Genomic DNA, 16,386 nt, shown 5'->3' on the forward strand with positions numbered 1-16,386 from the left:
CTTTGGGTGTGGATTTGAGTAATTTATTTATAGGGGATTGAGTTTGGGTATATTTTGCCTAAGAGGCCGGGTTGCTGGGTTTGGGCAAAACACAGAAGGCTCGGTTTCCTAATGCGGAAAGAGAACGCGTGCTAGACGCCTAGACTGCTAGTGACTCCTCGTGCCCACCAGATCCTGGTCACTCTTTGTCGTTGTGTACTTGTGTGCACTCACACCATTGGCAATTTGATCCTAAAAAATTCACTTCTAGTTTGTTTCTGAGTGACTGAGCCGTTACACATACTAGTATAAGCCGCGCGCATCTACGCGCGAGCACAGGTGATCATTTTCAGGTCAGGTAGATGTAGAATATATTTTTTTGATGTGCAAGAAATCTTCATCACATGCTATAATTCTGAGTAAACAGTTATCTTATAGTCGGACCACACCTGTTCAGCGAAGCAAATGGCAAAAATGAATTGCAAGAATATTAATTCTTAAAAAGCTCAGCAGCTGTACCCAACCAAAACATCAAGTATAGCCCTATGAAACTTTAGCCATGAATTTTCCATCCGGAGTCCAATAACTTGCAATGGAAACCAAGTCTACGTATTAATAGATTACATGGGAAGATATCAATTGACATTTTACGTGAAAAAAAAGATAGCACTTGACATCAGTGAACATGTAAGAGGAGGTAAAACGTATATCTTGTTTGTAGGCAATGCACTCTACTTGGACCAGTGTGTGCTTTCGGTGTGCAAGTCTATCAAGAATGCCCACTTTGCTCATTTCTGTCTATCCTGAAAAGTGATGGCGTGAGATAAATAAAGAGAACCGATGATTAAAACATACTCAATATGAATTATTTGCAAAAGGAAGGGCTGTGTGAAGAGTGGAAGGACAAAGGAGGTTGTTGTAATAGAATTATCATTTGAGTAGAATTCAATCCGAGAGAGCACATGAAGGAGCCTTGGTAAAATTACCTTTGCGATATCCGAATTCAATTGAGAATCTAAGAATCACAATAGAATGATGACGAAGCAGCAATTTAACTCTCCCCATTGATCAAGCAGGCTGACTACACAAGAAAAGCAGCCACTTTATTTTTTTTTTCATGATTCTTAACGATGTGACATGAAAACTGAATATATGCTTTATCTTATCAAAACACAAAAGATGAACCATGCAGAACAATGTTAGCTAAAAACCCATGTATATCTATCTGCCACTTCCACCATACCTAGGACATTGCTTTTATCTTATCAAACAATAAATAGGTTTGAAATAATATTCTTGTAGTACTAATTCATAGGAATAGTATGAATATAAAGGTAAGGAATTGCTTCGTCTGCACCTCTGTCTATTTACACATTTTGAAGGAGTAGACATGTAGAAGGTAAAATTCCTCTCATAACATCTAAATAAGATATAGCAATGTGGAGGCATGGTGAGAGTAACTCTGTTGGAGGGACAAGAAAATTCTAGAAATACAGTCCCCAGCAATGGTATATCTTGTTGACTAATCACACACACGGTTCACAAATGATTTTCTAACATTCGCTAAACAGAGGCAAAGATTCAGCCTTTTAAAAGACCAGTGCAGGATAGAATGTATGAACAATTTGATTACATGAGAAGAAACTATAGTTTTATAATGTATAAGGAGACACCGGTCCTGGCATCAAGATCAGCCAACTGATGAGATGCCGAGGCCTTCAGATTTTTCATTATGTCAGTTTTATTACTATATTCTAGCAGGTATAGGCACCATGCTAGCTAAATTCAAGAAATAGGGCATCACGGTCACCATCTTTTAGGTCTTGATTTTCTTTGGATCTTGGCAGGTAGAACCATTTCCACATATTAATTCAATTTATAGTTTCAAGTGGGTGACATAATCCGAGAGTTAAAAAACAGACACCAAGTAAATAGCTCAATCAAGACTATATTTTCTCTTTTTTCTATTGAGGTCTACTTTTGAGGATTATTCAGTTGATACAAAAAATGATATAAAATTATAGGATAGTCACAAATAGACTGCATCTACAGGGCAAAGAATTCAATCGATATATGCGCAAGAGGGGAAAATAACTCCAAATATGGTGGTACGAATTAAAGTGCTGGGAAAATAGCTGTATATTCATTTTTAGTGCAATGCTTTGAGATTCATCCTCTATTCTCTCCTGGATTGTTCTTAGCAAGCAGCCTACAGATCAAAAGAAACCATTTGACAGAGAATCAGACAGCACTCAAGGGATGGCCATAAAGCAAATACCTTTTATATGGAAAAATTGTCTCCATCACCAAATTGGTTTGCTTCTTCTCCTAATCCATCTCCCTCCGCCATATGAAATTGTTGTTCATATCTTGCTGCCCTGAGGACAAGGGGTCACGAGAACCAAATATGGAGAAGCAGCTTACATTGGCAAGCCTTGGGTCACACAAAGAAGCTTACCTCTGCTAATGCTGTCTTGGTTCACATAGACAAGGTTACCAATCGAGAACACCCCTTTGTGGAAAACCACACACTACCAACCTCTTTATGGAAAATAGAACTTACAGGAAGGGTCTTAATAAGACTTAAGAAAGATATAATGCTTCACATGGAGCATAGTAAATTGTTTTTTATGGTTGAAAATTCCTATTGCAGTACTTTATCCAGCATTTAGAACAAACAACAACAGCAAAAAACAGTACTGATCAGCAGGGGCAATGTATACTAACCTCCAAAAATAAAGGTAAATGTAGTACAAAGGGCACCATATATACTAACCTCTAAATTGTACTGGCCAGCAAGCACAGTGAAGTTTAAACTTAAATATGTTAGTTGATGTGCCAGAAGGATAAGACCAAAACATATAAGGAAGAAAACAAAGAAGATAGATCTGCACCAAGCAGAAACAGAGGGTCCCATTGCAGTCACCCAACTATATGAACCTGTGCCAAGTAAATGCATCATTGGCAATGAGATGTGCTCAGTAATATAACAATTAACAAATTATGTGGATCAAAGAGATCATTGACAATGGAATTATGCTTGGTAACAAACCCACAAAATGTAGGAACTAAATATAAACAAAACAACACGTGCAAATGAGAACTTCTGAGCCATTATGACATTGCCATCACAAAATTAATGCAAGTAGCAAGAATCATGGTAAATCAAATAATCATCACATTTGCAAGACAAACCTATTTTTTGAAAGTGAAATTATCTTGTTGGCATGGATGCTTTGCAAGCGAGAATAAAAATTCATCCCAAAACCAAAATATCTCAATAGGCAAACATTAAATATTAGTTGCATACAACCGTAGCTGATGTAGAGCTGCTATTCTAAAAAGGGTGAAATTTCTTAATAGTAGCATGAAAAAGGCATGGGATCTAATTTGCTTGCTATGAGAATTTGTGAGTGATGCCACGGTGCCATATGCTAACCAACATAGCAACAGTTACGTTATATAGAGATAACTTAAACATTACCAATTTCAAAGCATGATAAATTCAGCCTCAGAAATAAAATGTGAACAAGCTAGTAACAATAGTGACTACCTGCTTGGCCTGAAACAATATGCTCCACCCAAAACAAAACACTTTCAAGACAACAATCAAGTTGGATGAAGCAAATAGCTACGTCAGAACTAAGAGTTGTTCTAGATTTAAGCAACAGCTAACTACATATTTAAAATATCTACCGATTCATAACGGTATGCACATCAATAAACACTGGGAAACTTGCAGCCAAATTAGTAGCAAAAAGATGAGGATAGGCAGCTAGGGTTTTCTGTAGCACAGGCGCACAGTTCGTGTGCATATAGATCCCATCCATAGCAAACTGGAACAAACCTCCGTGAACACTAGGAGAGGGAGATCTGGCAGGAAGAGGTAAGGGGAGAGAGGGGGGACCAAACCGAGGAGGGGATGGTGCGAGGACTGCCGAGAGAAGGTTGCACTACGGGCTAGGGCAGCCGTGCAGCGCACTATGCCAGGAGGTGGCCACCACGGCACCACCAGGCCGTTGGCGTGGATGCTCCGCACAGCGGCGGCGGCGGCGGCGGTGGCCATAGCGCTCGCATGTGGAGGTGGCCGCACTGGGGCCGGTCCTCTGCGTCACCACGTCGACAGAGAGAGAGAGAGAGAGAGAGAGGTGAAGAGGGAGGAGAGGGAGAGGGAAGGAAGGCGCAGGCAGGCAAGGGGATGGGGGCGCGAGCAGCGTAGTCGACGAGGCGGCGTGGAGAGGAGTAGCCAAGCAGGAGCGGAAGGGGCCTAGGGAGGCCGGGCGTGGAAGGAGGCCTTTCTTTTAGAAGGGAATACGATGGGACACGCGTCGGGTTCTCAGAATTTGGGGTGACGTGGTCACTTCGGCAGACCAGAGTTCAACATAGAATTAAAGAAGTTAAATATCAACAAAAGGCGGAGTAGAACAGCTCAAAGTTCGAGTGTCGAAATAAAATATATTAGATATTATGTTTGTAGCCCTTGAAATACTCCTTCTGTTAAAAATTATACAATTCTAGATTTAGGATGAATTAATTTTTCTTCATTTTGAATAATTTTATAAAAAATAGATCAACACTCACTATGACAATATTGATTTTCAGCAACGAAGGCTTTTTTTAGAGCCAGCTCAATCTACAAATCGGCATGAATCAAGCCGTCTTAGAAATGCATTTATAGAGGGCTGTTATTTTTCTCTAAAAATCAATTTCTAGAGACATCTACAAATGGAGTCTCTATGTTTAAACATTGGAGCTATGTAGTAAAATTTGAGTTTTTTCAAACGACTTCAGATGAAGAAATGACCAAAACTGAGTTGAAGAGTTATACAACTTTGTAGTGCATAACCTTTTCATTTAAAATCATCTATTCAGGGAAAATTATGTTTGAATTTCTCAAATTTGAAATTCGAGTTTTTCAAATGACTTTGGATGAGAAAACGATCAAAACCAAAAGTGTAGATCTTCAAAAGTTATACAACTTTGTAGTTGATAATATTTTAATTTGAATTCATTTAAGGTCCCAAATACTTATTTCAAAATCAAATAAAGATCATGCAGATGAAAGCGAGTCTAGTAATCATGCGGTAATCCTATTTCCGCAGCCGCGGGCCTGCGACAAGCCATGGGCCAGCACTGGCTATTGCCGGATGATGAACAGTTTCAGTACACAGGTAAAGAAGCCTCCTGTTACTCCTAGACAGCTACTTGAAGGAGCAGCGGGACCTCATCCTACTCGTGTGGAGAGTGTGGAATGTCCACAACAACATCACACATGGCATAGGCCTACGTCCATGACGAAATTGGTAGGTTTTTTGGCTAAACTTTCAGGGAAGTTTGATGAATAGCGGGGAATCCATCATAAGGGAAAACAGCGAGGGGAAGCAACCTATCTTGGCAGAAAAGGGCCATGGATTGTGGGATGGATGCTCTAAAACACCCAAATGCAGCGACTGAATAATAGCAATTTTCTCTAAGGAGACTGTTGTGTTCTTAGTATGGACATTCCTAGAGCGATGTGGAAGCGCATAGGAAGCGAAAACGTAGCCTGCATTGAGGGTCTTCGTTGGGCCATTCAGTGGGTCTACCACCGACTATCATCGAATCCGACTGAGCACAGGTCATCTCAACGATGTGCAATCCATCCGTGGACCAATAAGATATTGACTTTTGTTACAGCAGATGCAAAAGGACTTGTTCAGCTGTTAAGTTGAAGATATCCCAAATGAAGAGAGATTGTAATCACAGTGCAAATGTTTTAGTTGGTTTAGCTACACGTAGTAAATATTCTGTGGCTTGGCTAGGACAAGCACCTCTGCGTGTGGCTAGGACCTGCTTAAACGCCGATTGTATGAATGTTTATATATGTCTAGTTAATAAAGCCTCTGTTTACTCGAAAAAAATGGATCACTTTTACTACTTCTATTCGAATACAACTGATCCAACCGAGCGGTTGAGCCCTCTGTTTCGAGTTATCCAAAAGGTAAAGCACTGGCATGCTCCATGGAGTTAAATGCAGCAGACCCAAAGAACCAAAAGGCACTTGTTTAATAATCAGCTCGCTTGCAAACAGTAAGGGTTAATTATGCTTTTATTATGATAATGAGTGCCAATAAAATATTTTTATGTTTGACTCAAATAGACTGTAGAACTAAATGCACATGAGAATGCTGCATATTAGGACTTGTTCTTTACTAATAAGTGAACATTATTTTGGTGCGATATTTCAATATAGATCCATCGTTCTGCCTGGTGTAATCCCATGCCTCTCGCTTCTACATCCCTTCCTTACAACAAAATGTCTGGCTCTGCATCCACCTCGCCCCCATCGCAGCTCATATCACGCCGTCATATCCCTATTCCTCTCTCTCTGATTTTCTTTCCAAAACAAACCACCACACCTCGACGCAGGTCTGCTGAGCCCTCTCCCTTCTCCTCCCTTCCACCACCACCAGCGCCTTCATAGTCAGAGCCCTCACATGGCCGGCAGGGGCGGTGAGATCGAGCTCCAGATCAGCTCCCCATGGTTCGGTAGCCCACCGCCGGACTCCATGAATCTGTCGGGTAGCGACCTCCACCACCACCATGCCCTTGGCGGCGGCGTATATCTAACCCATTGAATCCACTCATCCCATCCATGCATCAAATAGTACCGTGGTTAACTGAATGCACAAATCAATGCATCGATAAGAACCACTGCAAGGGATCAATCATTTTTGACAATCAGCTGACAGCTGCCAATGTTTGTTGCAGAGCTTGTGTGATCATTCTGTAGGTCATCCAGTGATTCTAGACGTTAGTTACTTCTATTCAGTTTAGCTTCTACGGAGGACATTCAGATGATAAACTATTATTAAATCCTCTATTTTATTCATTAATTTCGTTATGTTATTTATTTAATGTATATCTAGATTTTGCTCCTTGATGGGATTGCTCCTTTTCCTTGAGGTATCAATTTTTTGCTATCTGATTATATTATACTGTAATCCTATTTCGCAATGTTTTATACTGTAATCCTATTATATTGTCCACATGATTTTTTCTAGAGTGAGTAGAAATATTTTCGGTGAAAGTTATTTTCACTATTTCAAACAGTATATCTAAGGTTGAAGTTGGAAGGAGAATAATGATGGAGCCTAAGAGGTCTTGTGAAACAGATTATTGGACAATTTCATTCAAACCAAACTTAGAAAGAAAGGGGGTCTGACTGTATGAGCAGCCAAATCTTTATGATATAAATGGGACATCTACACTGACTGAAGGTGTCACACCTGGTTTCTCTACTTCTCACATAGTTTGACCAGCTCTTTAACGTTAGCTACATGCTAATCATTGTTGCATACCATCAACTATTGCTGTATTTTAGCAAGTTGCCATGAAGGGTTATAATCGATATACAGAGGTAAAGGTTAACAGTTCAGTTTGCTAACAATTCAATTTGTAAATTGTAATGCTGCATTATTTCATAATTCCTTGCTACCTTATTTGTATGCATGTACAGATTTTATGCTTAGCAGTTGTTGAGATTTTCTGCGGGCTGTCTAGTGGTGCGGGACGTGGACCCAGGAGCTGAGTTTCTGGCAAGCTCATGGCTCAAGATCTTGTCGCAGCGACATTTCTAGGTGTAGTGGAGCGATGGATTAGTGCCATGCCATGGGCATTTCTAGTCGGGTGACGTTTGTTGTGGCCGCTCTCACGGAGTCTATGCAGCGGTTGCCATTTGCCCAGTCGGGTGATGATTGACATTTTCGCTAATACCGATTCCTATCAAATTCTAAGTATACTCTGACCGCTACTTATATCTCCTTTATTTCAGCCTTGGAAAAGGTGGAGTTTTTTTTTTCATAAGTGACAATGATATGGATGATACACTAGTACAGGGGCATACTATACATACGGTTGGTACAGGTGTTTTCCAGCACCACCTGCGCTGGATGCCAGTAGAAATCGTACAATTCCACATGCAGTTACTCGATATCCGCCTATAGAAAACATTTCCACATGCGACTCTCTTAGGAAACCGCCTGTGTAAATATGCCATTTACACAGGCGGGTCCCTAAGAGAGCCGTATGTGGAAACATGTTTTAAAAATGTATTATTATTATTATTTATTTATTTATATTTTAAAAATGTATTATTATTTATTTATTTATATTGTTATTATTTAAATGTATTGATATCGGTTGGTGTTCAAACATAGTAACATGCAATTAAATATTTCATCTCATACATACATTTATATACATCAAAGTTTGGTGCTCAAAGACATAAAGTTAATTACAAGAGTATATCCATCACCACACATCATATATACATCAAAGTTTATTTATGTCCTCTAATAACCCTCTTTAGTAAGTTTGAGCTTACTAATATCTATTAGCACCCGAAACTGTGGCCTGGATAATTGGCTTTCCTCATCATGATATTTTCCTTCTCGTGGAATGACATGCTTCATGAGGAACGAGCAAATGTCGACAACTATGTTGTCTAAAGCACGTTCGTCCATGCGCTCCGCCGTCCCTTACTTATATACCTGCAAAGAAAGTTTATAAACATTTTATATTTTATGACTTCCAACTTTAATGTCTGAACTGTATACTGGACTTTACTTCTGTATCATTCGTTCTCTCTCATGTTGTTGACGATCCTTAATGCCTATTTTATACCATCAACTATTCTTCAATATAACATGATATTAACCATAAAGCATAGTTGTAGGGTTTGATTCTAACGAGTTCCACGAGTTTTAGTGTTCTCACTTGTTTTGTAGAAATATGCAATTTTCCATCAAATAAAAGTATGTCAAATGATGATTTGGACTACACCATTACGACGGGCTCGTCGGGACGATCGAAATGGATATATCATTTGCTATATTTGGAATCTGAAGAGAACAGATATTAATTTTACAAATAAAGTAGAATTACCACTAATGGGCCCCACGCCCAAGCAAGGCCCATGACGCGAGAAGAGGCTCATATGACATGATAGAGACCCAAGAGAGGCGCTCCAAGCTGCTCCCTTGAGTGGGCTCACATGAAAGATGATCGGAAGACCCAAGTTGATGTATAATAGCCCAACAGAGCAAATGGTGGAAGAATTAGTCCCACATCGCCTGTCCAGAAGAGATGGAAGGCGTTTCTAGGCTATAAATAAAGAGGCAGACCCCCTCCCTGAGGGCACCACATTATGGAGATGTAGATAACCTCTCACCTCTAGAGAATTAGGGCTAGACTTTCCAATGTAGTAGATTAGTTCTAGTTGAGAGTTAGGGAGAGCGGCGCTACGCTCGGTTCTGGAGGAGTCTTCGGAGGAGTCGTCAGAGTTCTGGTATATCTTTATATCTTTTCTTGTAAGATTTATGCTTTAATATATTTCATCTTCTCTATTTACTTTTATGCATTACATTTGATTGGTTAGTATAGTTGTTATACTTTAGCATAAGATCTCCGCCTGCATCGGGTGCTCAACGTTATTAATTGTGACTAGAGTAGTAATTTGTAGTAGAGACATGGTGTCTAGACTATAGGTTACCTAAAATTGCACCCAATCCAACATATTGTTGTGGTAGCCCTAGGTGGTGACAGCCCTGACGGCCGACGTATTACACCATGTTAGGGTTGGTGTTTGTAGGACCGTAGTTGGACCTTCCTAGTCCCTTCTCATCTTTCCGTGACTAGTGTTCTAATATCCTAAAGTGTTATTGTGTGATTGCTTTACCTACCATGAATTTGTTATTATAGAACCCTAGTTATAAAGAAGTATTTAGGAACCTTAAACTCTCCTGTTGTCCTCTCACTTTAGCTATCTACTCTTTTATCATAGAATTCTCCTGTGTGTGTCATATATGCATAATTCCTATCATCTATTATTTACCCCCACTTTAGTCTAGTTGGTGTATTAGTTAGTAGATACATGATGGTGAACTATCAATATCTTTATCCATTGTTTCCCAATGGTAAAATATAAATAATAATACCTAGAATACTCCTGGTAAAATGGTATAATGGTTTTTTGTGCGCTTGCGGAATCCTTCATATTTTAATTGTGCATAAGAAATATCAACACATGTTCTCGCACACGTAGTAGCCACAGAGGACAGATAAGGGTGGTTGCTTCATGCACTGTATAACAGGAGAGTGGTTATTTATAGTTGCAACCGTGGTCCTATGTGTATGATTTGTATTCATAAGAGTAAAATTTTATACGTACCGGCTAGTTATGTATAACCTCCAATGGCTGCCCTGGTCTCTTGGCCTCACACTTTCAATGATTTATCCTATAGAACATGTATACCCTATGATATCAAATAGAATCACCATCCTAGGGTTTAGGGTTTAGGGTTTAGGGTTTAGGGTTTTAGGGTTTAGGGTTTAGGGTTTAGGGTTAGCAGTTTGATAAATGGAGCATAGCTTTCTTTCGGGTAATCTACGGAGTCTAGTACTAACAACCTTCCCTCCTTGGGATAAATGATGAAGCATATCCAGTGGTTCCTGCTCGAATTAAATTCATAATGCATTTGTGCATTGGAATAGTTTAGATAGATATTTGTAAACTCACACTTACCAAAAGTGGTACGGGGCCACCACCGCTTTCCTATCTTGAAACTTTATTAGTGAATGTCCAATGTAGAAAGTGTATTTGGCTTCAAAATCAAGTTTCAACTTTCAGAGTTTCTCATCCCATTCTGCACCTTCCAAACCCTTTAGCTCTATGCTGCCATCCCCGATTCGGAATGTGTGCCGATCTTCGGCTATATCTATTGGGAAGAGATAGCTATTCCTTTCTTCGACACAATAATTGAAGTCCAAACCAACATACAAATCTTGTTGATCATATAACATTCTACAAGCCACAAACATGTCAGATATTGAAAATTGATGAAACTACAATGTGTGTAACTATGTAACACTTACAATGCAAATGCTGTTACGATCTGTATATGTAGCATCTCGTGGTTCATCAGTGCCCACATGTCATCGAATGTAAGCATGCATATGTCAGTACTCTGGCTGAGAAATGCTATTTGTGGTATGCACATGCTGATGGTGTCGATGCCAGCAAAAGAGGCTCTCATGTACCAGTCCTGAAACCTTTTTATACCACTTGGTTTCTTCAAGAGTTTGGCATGATTGAGTAGAGGCTTTCCCCACATGTACTTTTTAGGGATATGCTTGTAGTCTTCTGCAGTTGGCACCTTCAATTTGACAGGAGTTATGACCTTAGGCGCTGGCACCTCTGACTTTGCTAGCTCAGAAATCTTATGCTCTTCTACTCTGCGTTTTGAAGAAATGCCTAACAAAAATCTCACTTGCCTAGCTGATTTTTTCTTCGGCTCGTATGGTGAAACCAACTTGGGTATCAGAAATTTCTTGTTTGGCACCTTTGGTGGCTCACTTCTTGGTTCTAGATCTTTGAGTTGTGGGGAAGGGGTGGAATTGAATGGTGGTGTAGATTGTGTTGACTGTGGGGTAGAAAGATCATGGAGAGGATAGGTTGATGGATAGGAAAAACATGGAGAGGTGATTCTAGTGGGTCAGGAAGAGACTGGGGAGGTGAAGGCGGTGGGTTAGGAACAGGATCGAAATGAGCTAAGGACTCCTAGGTGAGTGGCATCTCTTGAGAGGGTGGAGGTGGCTCCCTCAGTTGCACGTCCCTCCGAGGCCAAAGGATGAAATTGTTTATCGCGTGTCCAAGTTTCACAATGTCCTCAGGACCAAGGATGTCTAGAATCTTGTCCTCATATCCTTGGACCACGGTCGATACCTCTACTCGACAATAGTCTTTAGGAATGCTAGCACCATAGTATTTAGGTCCTCCTGGGATTGCTTTGCCCGTGGCTACTTCCCTTGTATGATGATTGTTACTCCTATATCTTATGACTAGGGAGCAAGGCGTAGAGGTAACAATGTCATCAACTGGATAGTGATCCTTGTTTGTCGTATATGCGTCACTGCTTGGAATGATTATTTCACCACCAACGGTTGTGACACCACTGGGACTAGCTGCATTTGGGGAGCTTGAGTGCTGATCTGTTGATTTGACACGACACTCGCTAGTTTCTGCATCAACTCAGGAGGAGGGTTTTCTAGCAACTTCCCCATCATCAATTGGAACTCTTTCTTATCCTCTTCTTAAAAATAAGTTGCCATTTGTTCCTTGTACCGATCATGTTTCTTATACTCATTTTCCACTGAGGACCTAATCTATCCTTCCATCCTTCTTTGGATGAGATGCCTCGAACACGGCCAGGATGCTCGGGGTTACCAAGGCCAACACTCAAGATGTCCCTCTCCCTTCGTGACGTGAACTTGCCTTCCTGCTGCATGCCTGCCACTGCAAAGATGCTCTTCATTACTTCATCAAACATTGGGTCTTCAAAGGACACACCAGTCTTGATTTCCGAGCATGGATCGAATTTGTGGACCTTTCACCGATTTGCTCGGATAGCACTGGCAACCCTACTGCCTTCTTCGCAGCCTCTTCTTGCCTCCATTTAGGAACTTAGTGCTGGTAACCACCTGTGCCAAGATGGTGGTGGTACTTGTTCCTCTTTGCGAGCTAGGAGTTGGCTTTGCTCTGAGCTAAGAAGTTAGGGTCATTCCTCTACTCTAGAAAAATAGCCCACTGCCCTTTGGAAATCTTGTATTTGGTTATCGGATCCATCCTGTCTTTGCATAATTGACATTCATCTCTGACCTCCAATTTTGGAAACCTACCGCACACTGCTTCATTGTATATGCCTTCACTAGATCATGTGGCACATTTAGGAAACTGGAACCTTGTCTTCATCCTATCCCAAATTTTCATCTTGTCATCATTCGACACACCGGACCCGTTCTTAATTGTGATGTCAAGAGTGTCTCTCATACATAAATCAACTGTGTTTCTGTATTTGGGTCGGACCTCCTCTGGAGCTAGGGGCTGTCCGATAGGGCTCACATCTGTGATGGCATATGTGTCATCTAGAAATTGGTTCAGCCCTCTCTTGCCTCGTTTCAAACCTAGCCGCTTCATTTTCCACTACTGACATGGCCTCTCAGTGCTCGTCGTCGCGGTCATCAGTTCCGGTGCGTCTTCGTGTGCCATTTCCTCCTAAGATATCTTCTCTCTAAATAGAGACATAGCCTCCTGAGTATACATATGTGAATCATGGACGTGTTTACATGTAGAAACTATGAATAGAAATCATTTAATTACATGAAATCATGAATGTCTCTAGTTTACATCATCGGCTTCTAGATTGTAAACCGGGTCACGTGCTAATTCACGACAAGTCTTCCTCACTTCTAGATGCTCCATGTCGTCGCTAGCTTCTTGTTCGTATGACGATCCTAATGCTTCACCTGTTTCTACTTGCTTCGTGGGGTGGGTTGACCCTAGGGTGACCTCTCGATCTTGTTCCATAGGGTGGGATGACCCTTCTACTTGCTTCGAGGGATGGGACTGCAGTGCTTTGTTGTAATACCTGATTTTAAGAACAAAATCAGATATGCACCATATGTGAGTTTTAGAAGCCAAATCTCACATATAGCTACAAATAAGGGGTAATATCAAAAGACAATGCATAAATATATAACGTACATAATATAAAAGAGATAACCTTTGATAACAAACAACGGATAGACAACTCCAACTTCGGATATTAATTCCACTCTACAGGATACAACTGACTCATTCATCACAAGCCCAACACTACTCCTGAGGGGTGTGGGGAAATAGCAAGAGTGAGTCCATGTCAAACTCCACAAGTATAGCAACTAGACTGTATAAATCCCACAATCTCATGATCAATGTGACATAAATAATGTAGAGCATTAAACAATAAATAATGAGTATATATTTAACACGTACACAAGAACCATCATCGTCGATGCAAGAATCCCTAAGGCCGCTCTTGACCGTGAGCACGGCTAGTATACCAGTTTTACACTCTGCAGAGGTTGTACATCTTTACCCATGAGTCATGATTTACCCTTTCGCCCGAGATGATCAGCCTCTTAACCCACTTCCAAGGAAGGTCGACAGGGATCACTATGAAGCCTTTCAAAAGTTCATCTAACATGTTAGGGCCGCAAGGTTTCCTTCGCGCGCAGATATAGAGCCCCCTTCCGATGGCACAGTAACTCGCAGCCTATACATATAAATACAGAGGCCACACTATACCCAAAACGGTTCAGCCCCTCCGCCCTTTCGGGTAACCACTAACAAGCTAGAAAATCGCTTCATACTGAGCTAAAGCCAGAGCCATATAGCCCTCATAGTTGTACGAGTTGTCCCAGCTTTTGCCAAGGGATAAGTCCTTATGAAAGGTGAAGATCAATCCAGCAAAAGCTAGAGTTCTTTCCACCCTTTATGTTCAGGTTGCTAGAAAGCTGGGAGACATGTTAAACATTGTCGCTAATGCATAGCTGGGAAACATGATGTGAGACATGTTAAACATCGTCGCTAATGCATAGCTTAAACTCGACATAGTCATAACGCAACAAAACGTAATTATCACCCTAGGTTTATTTTAATTAGGAAGCTACGAAACAAATTACATTTAAAATCAGTAAATTTAGAATTAAGTTACATAATAAAAATTTATACTACTGTGTAGAGCACATCGATATGAATCTAACGTAGCTTGAATTACTCGAAACGAACAACGAATAAACAGCGGGGATTAAACGAGTAATGGCAAAGCTGTAAATATAATCATCTTCTACCTTGCTCCAGGTTGTGCATCTGGACGTGACCTGCATGGCCTCTGCAGACTGCTGCTGCACCACGCACAGGAGGGAGGGATCTCGGCCTTAGAGCTTGTTGGCCGGCCGGCGCCGCAGCACACCATGTGGAGGTGGCTAGCAGGACCAGCAGCTAGGGCTGCTCCCCTTGCTTGTCACGAGTAGCATCTAGGTGGCGTCCGGCTGCTCTGCACAAGGGCCGACAAGGCCAAGGGGTCCAGGCAAAGGCACGGAGTGGGTTCGGGGCTGGAGCACAGGGCATGGCCTGGATGTGAGGCGACAAACGGAGTTCGTCGAGACAACTCGAACGCCATCTATGGAAGAGCTCGCCGGAAAATAGAAGGGGAATTAGAGAATCGATCGAACCGATACCGAATCAAGAAAACAAGTATACCACGGTGTAGAGAACGATGAGGGCTACCTCTTCACGGTGGTCGTCGACGTTGGAACGCGACGATTTGAGCAGAAAAGCTCGCCGGAGAGTTCGCCGAAACGCAAGCTGTGGTGAAAGAAGTTCGACATCCGATCTAGATTGATAAGAGCGGCGGTTCGTGAAACGGGGTACTTCTAGAAAGAGGACGTCGAGGAGAACACCGGCTTATATATAGTGTTAGGGTTTTGGGTTGATGGAAAAACGAGATATTTTATTATTTTCGGAATTAATTAATTTCGTGAATAAAAATAATTCCAAAAAGTCCAGAATTGATATTTAAGGTCTGAAAAATACTCCGAAGACTCCAAAAATTATGAGAAAATTCTTGAGATATTTTATAATATGAGGAACCCAAATAAAGTATTTAGAGCTCATAAAAGATATATAGGAGTATCTAAAAATTAGATTATGCTCACAGAAAAAGTGGAACGAGTTTCACGAAAATGCCGAAATAATTTCCGGTAACTTTTTAGAGATTGATTGACGGGTGAGGAACTGAAACGAGTGATTTAGGTTACACAGAAAAGATTTTGGGAAACTCGAAACGAAAGCATAGGCTGGAAAACAAGGAATAAAGATGTGCCGCACAAGGAGCAAATTTATTTTTATATATATATTTTCATGAGCACTCAAATACAAAACTAAATCAATTTTCATCTATTTTAAAAAGAGCAGATTTTAGGGTGTTACAATTCTACCCCACTTAACAGGAATCTCGTCCCGAGATTCGAAGAGACTAGAGATAATGATAAAGGTGATCATCAAGGTTGCTTTGAGACTTTTGACGAGATGATTTAGGGATTAATGATTAACAAAAGTTGACAAAGATATCAAAGATTGGCTCTCAAGATTAATTCAGGATTTATGACATGAGATCAAAGGATTGAAGATCAGCATATGTGGAGGAGAAATATCAACAAAGGTTAAAAAGACAAATAAAAGTTGATCACGGGGTCTTCACATTATGAGGTTTAAAGACAAGAAGTGAAGATTAAAAAGAGATAATATGAAGATAAATGTACATGTCATAGTGCGCACAATTCCTTGATTTGAGATTCATGAGGTGAAAGAACTTGCATGATAAAAGGAATTCATAAGATCTGGTGGGCTGCAAGTAAGATAAGGAGCAAAGATGATCTACAGAAGATGCTACCCCACTTAACAAAAGCTTTGCTTAACTTCAGAACTTTAACTTTAAGGCCCTCTTTGTTACAAGGGTGGAAACAACACACAAGCAACACACCAAA

The 16,386-nt window shown here is 40.7% G+C and overlaps 1 long non-coding RNA gene across 2 annotated transcripts; it reads right to left on the minus strand.

Annotated features, from left to right (window-relative positions):
* Positions 451–2,636, minus strand: LOC110429651. 2 transcript variants are annotated; one of them, XR_002446758.1, is made up of 4 exons: positions 2,438–2,636; positions 2,258–2,357; positions 966–1,056; positions 451–782 (listed from the first exon to the last, which is right to left on the minus strand). It is a non-coding gene; the product is annotated as an uncharacterized LOC110429651 (long non-coding RNA). The 2 variants fall into 2 exon arrangements; XR_002446757.1 differs by having other exon boundaries at positions 966–1,060.

This window comes from Sorghum bicolor, chromosome 8 (assembly GCF_000003195.3).
Source record: "Sorghum bicolor cultivar BTx623 chromosome 8, Sorghum_bicolor_NCBIv3, whole genome shotgun sequence".
NCBI classification, from domain to species: domain Eukaryota; kingdom Viridiplantae; phylum Streptophyta; class Magnoliopsida; order Poales; family Poaceae; genus Sorghum; species Sorghum bicolor.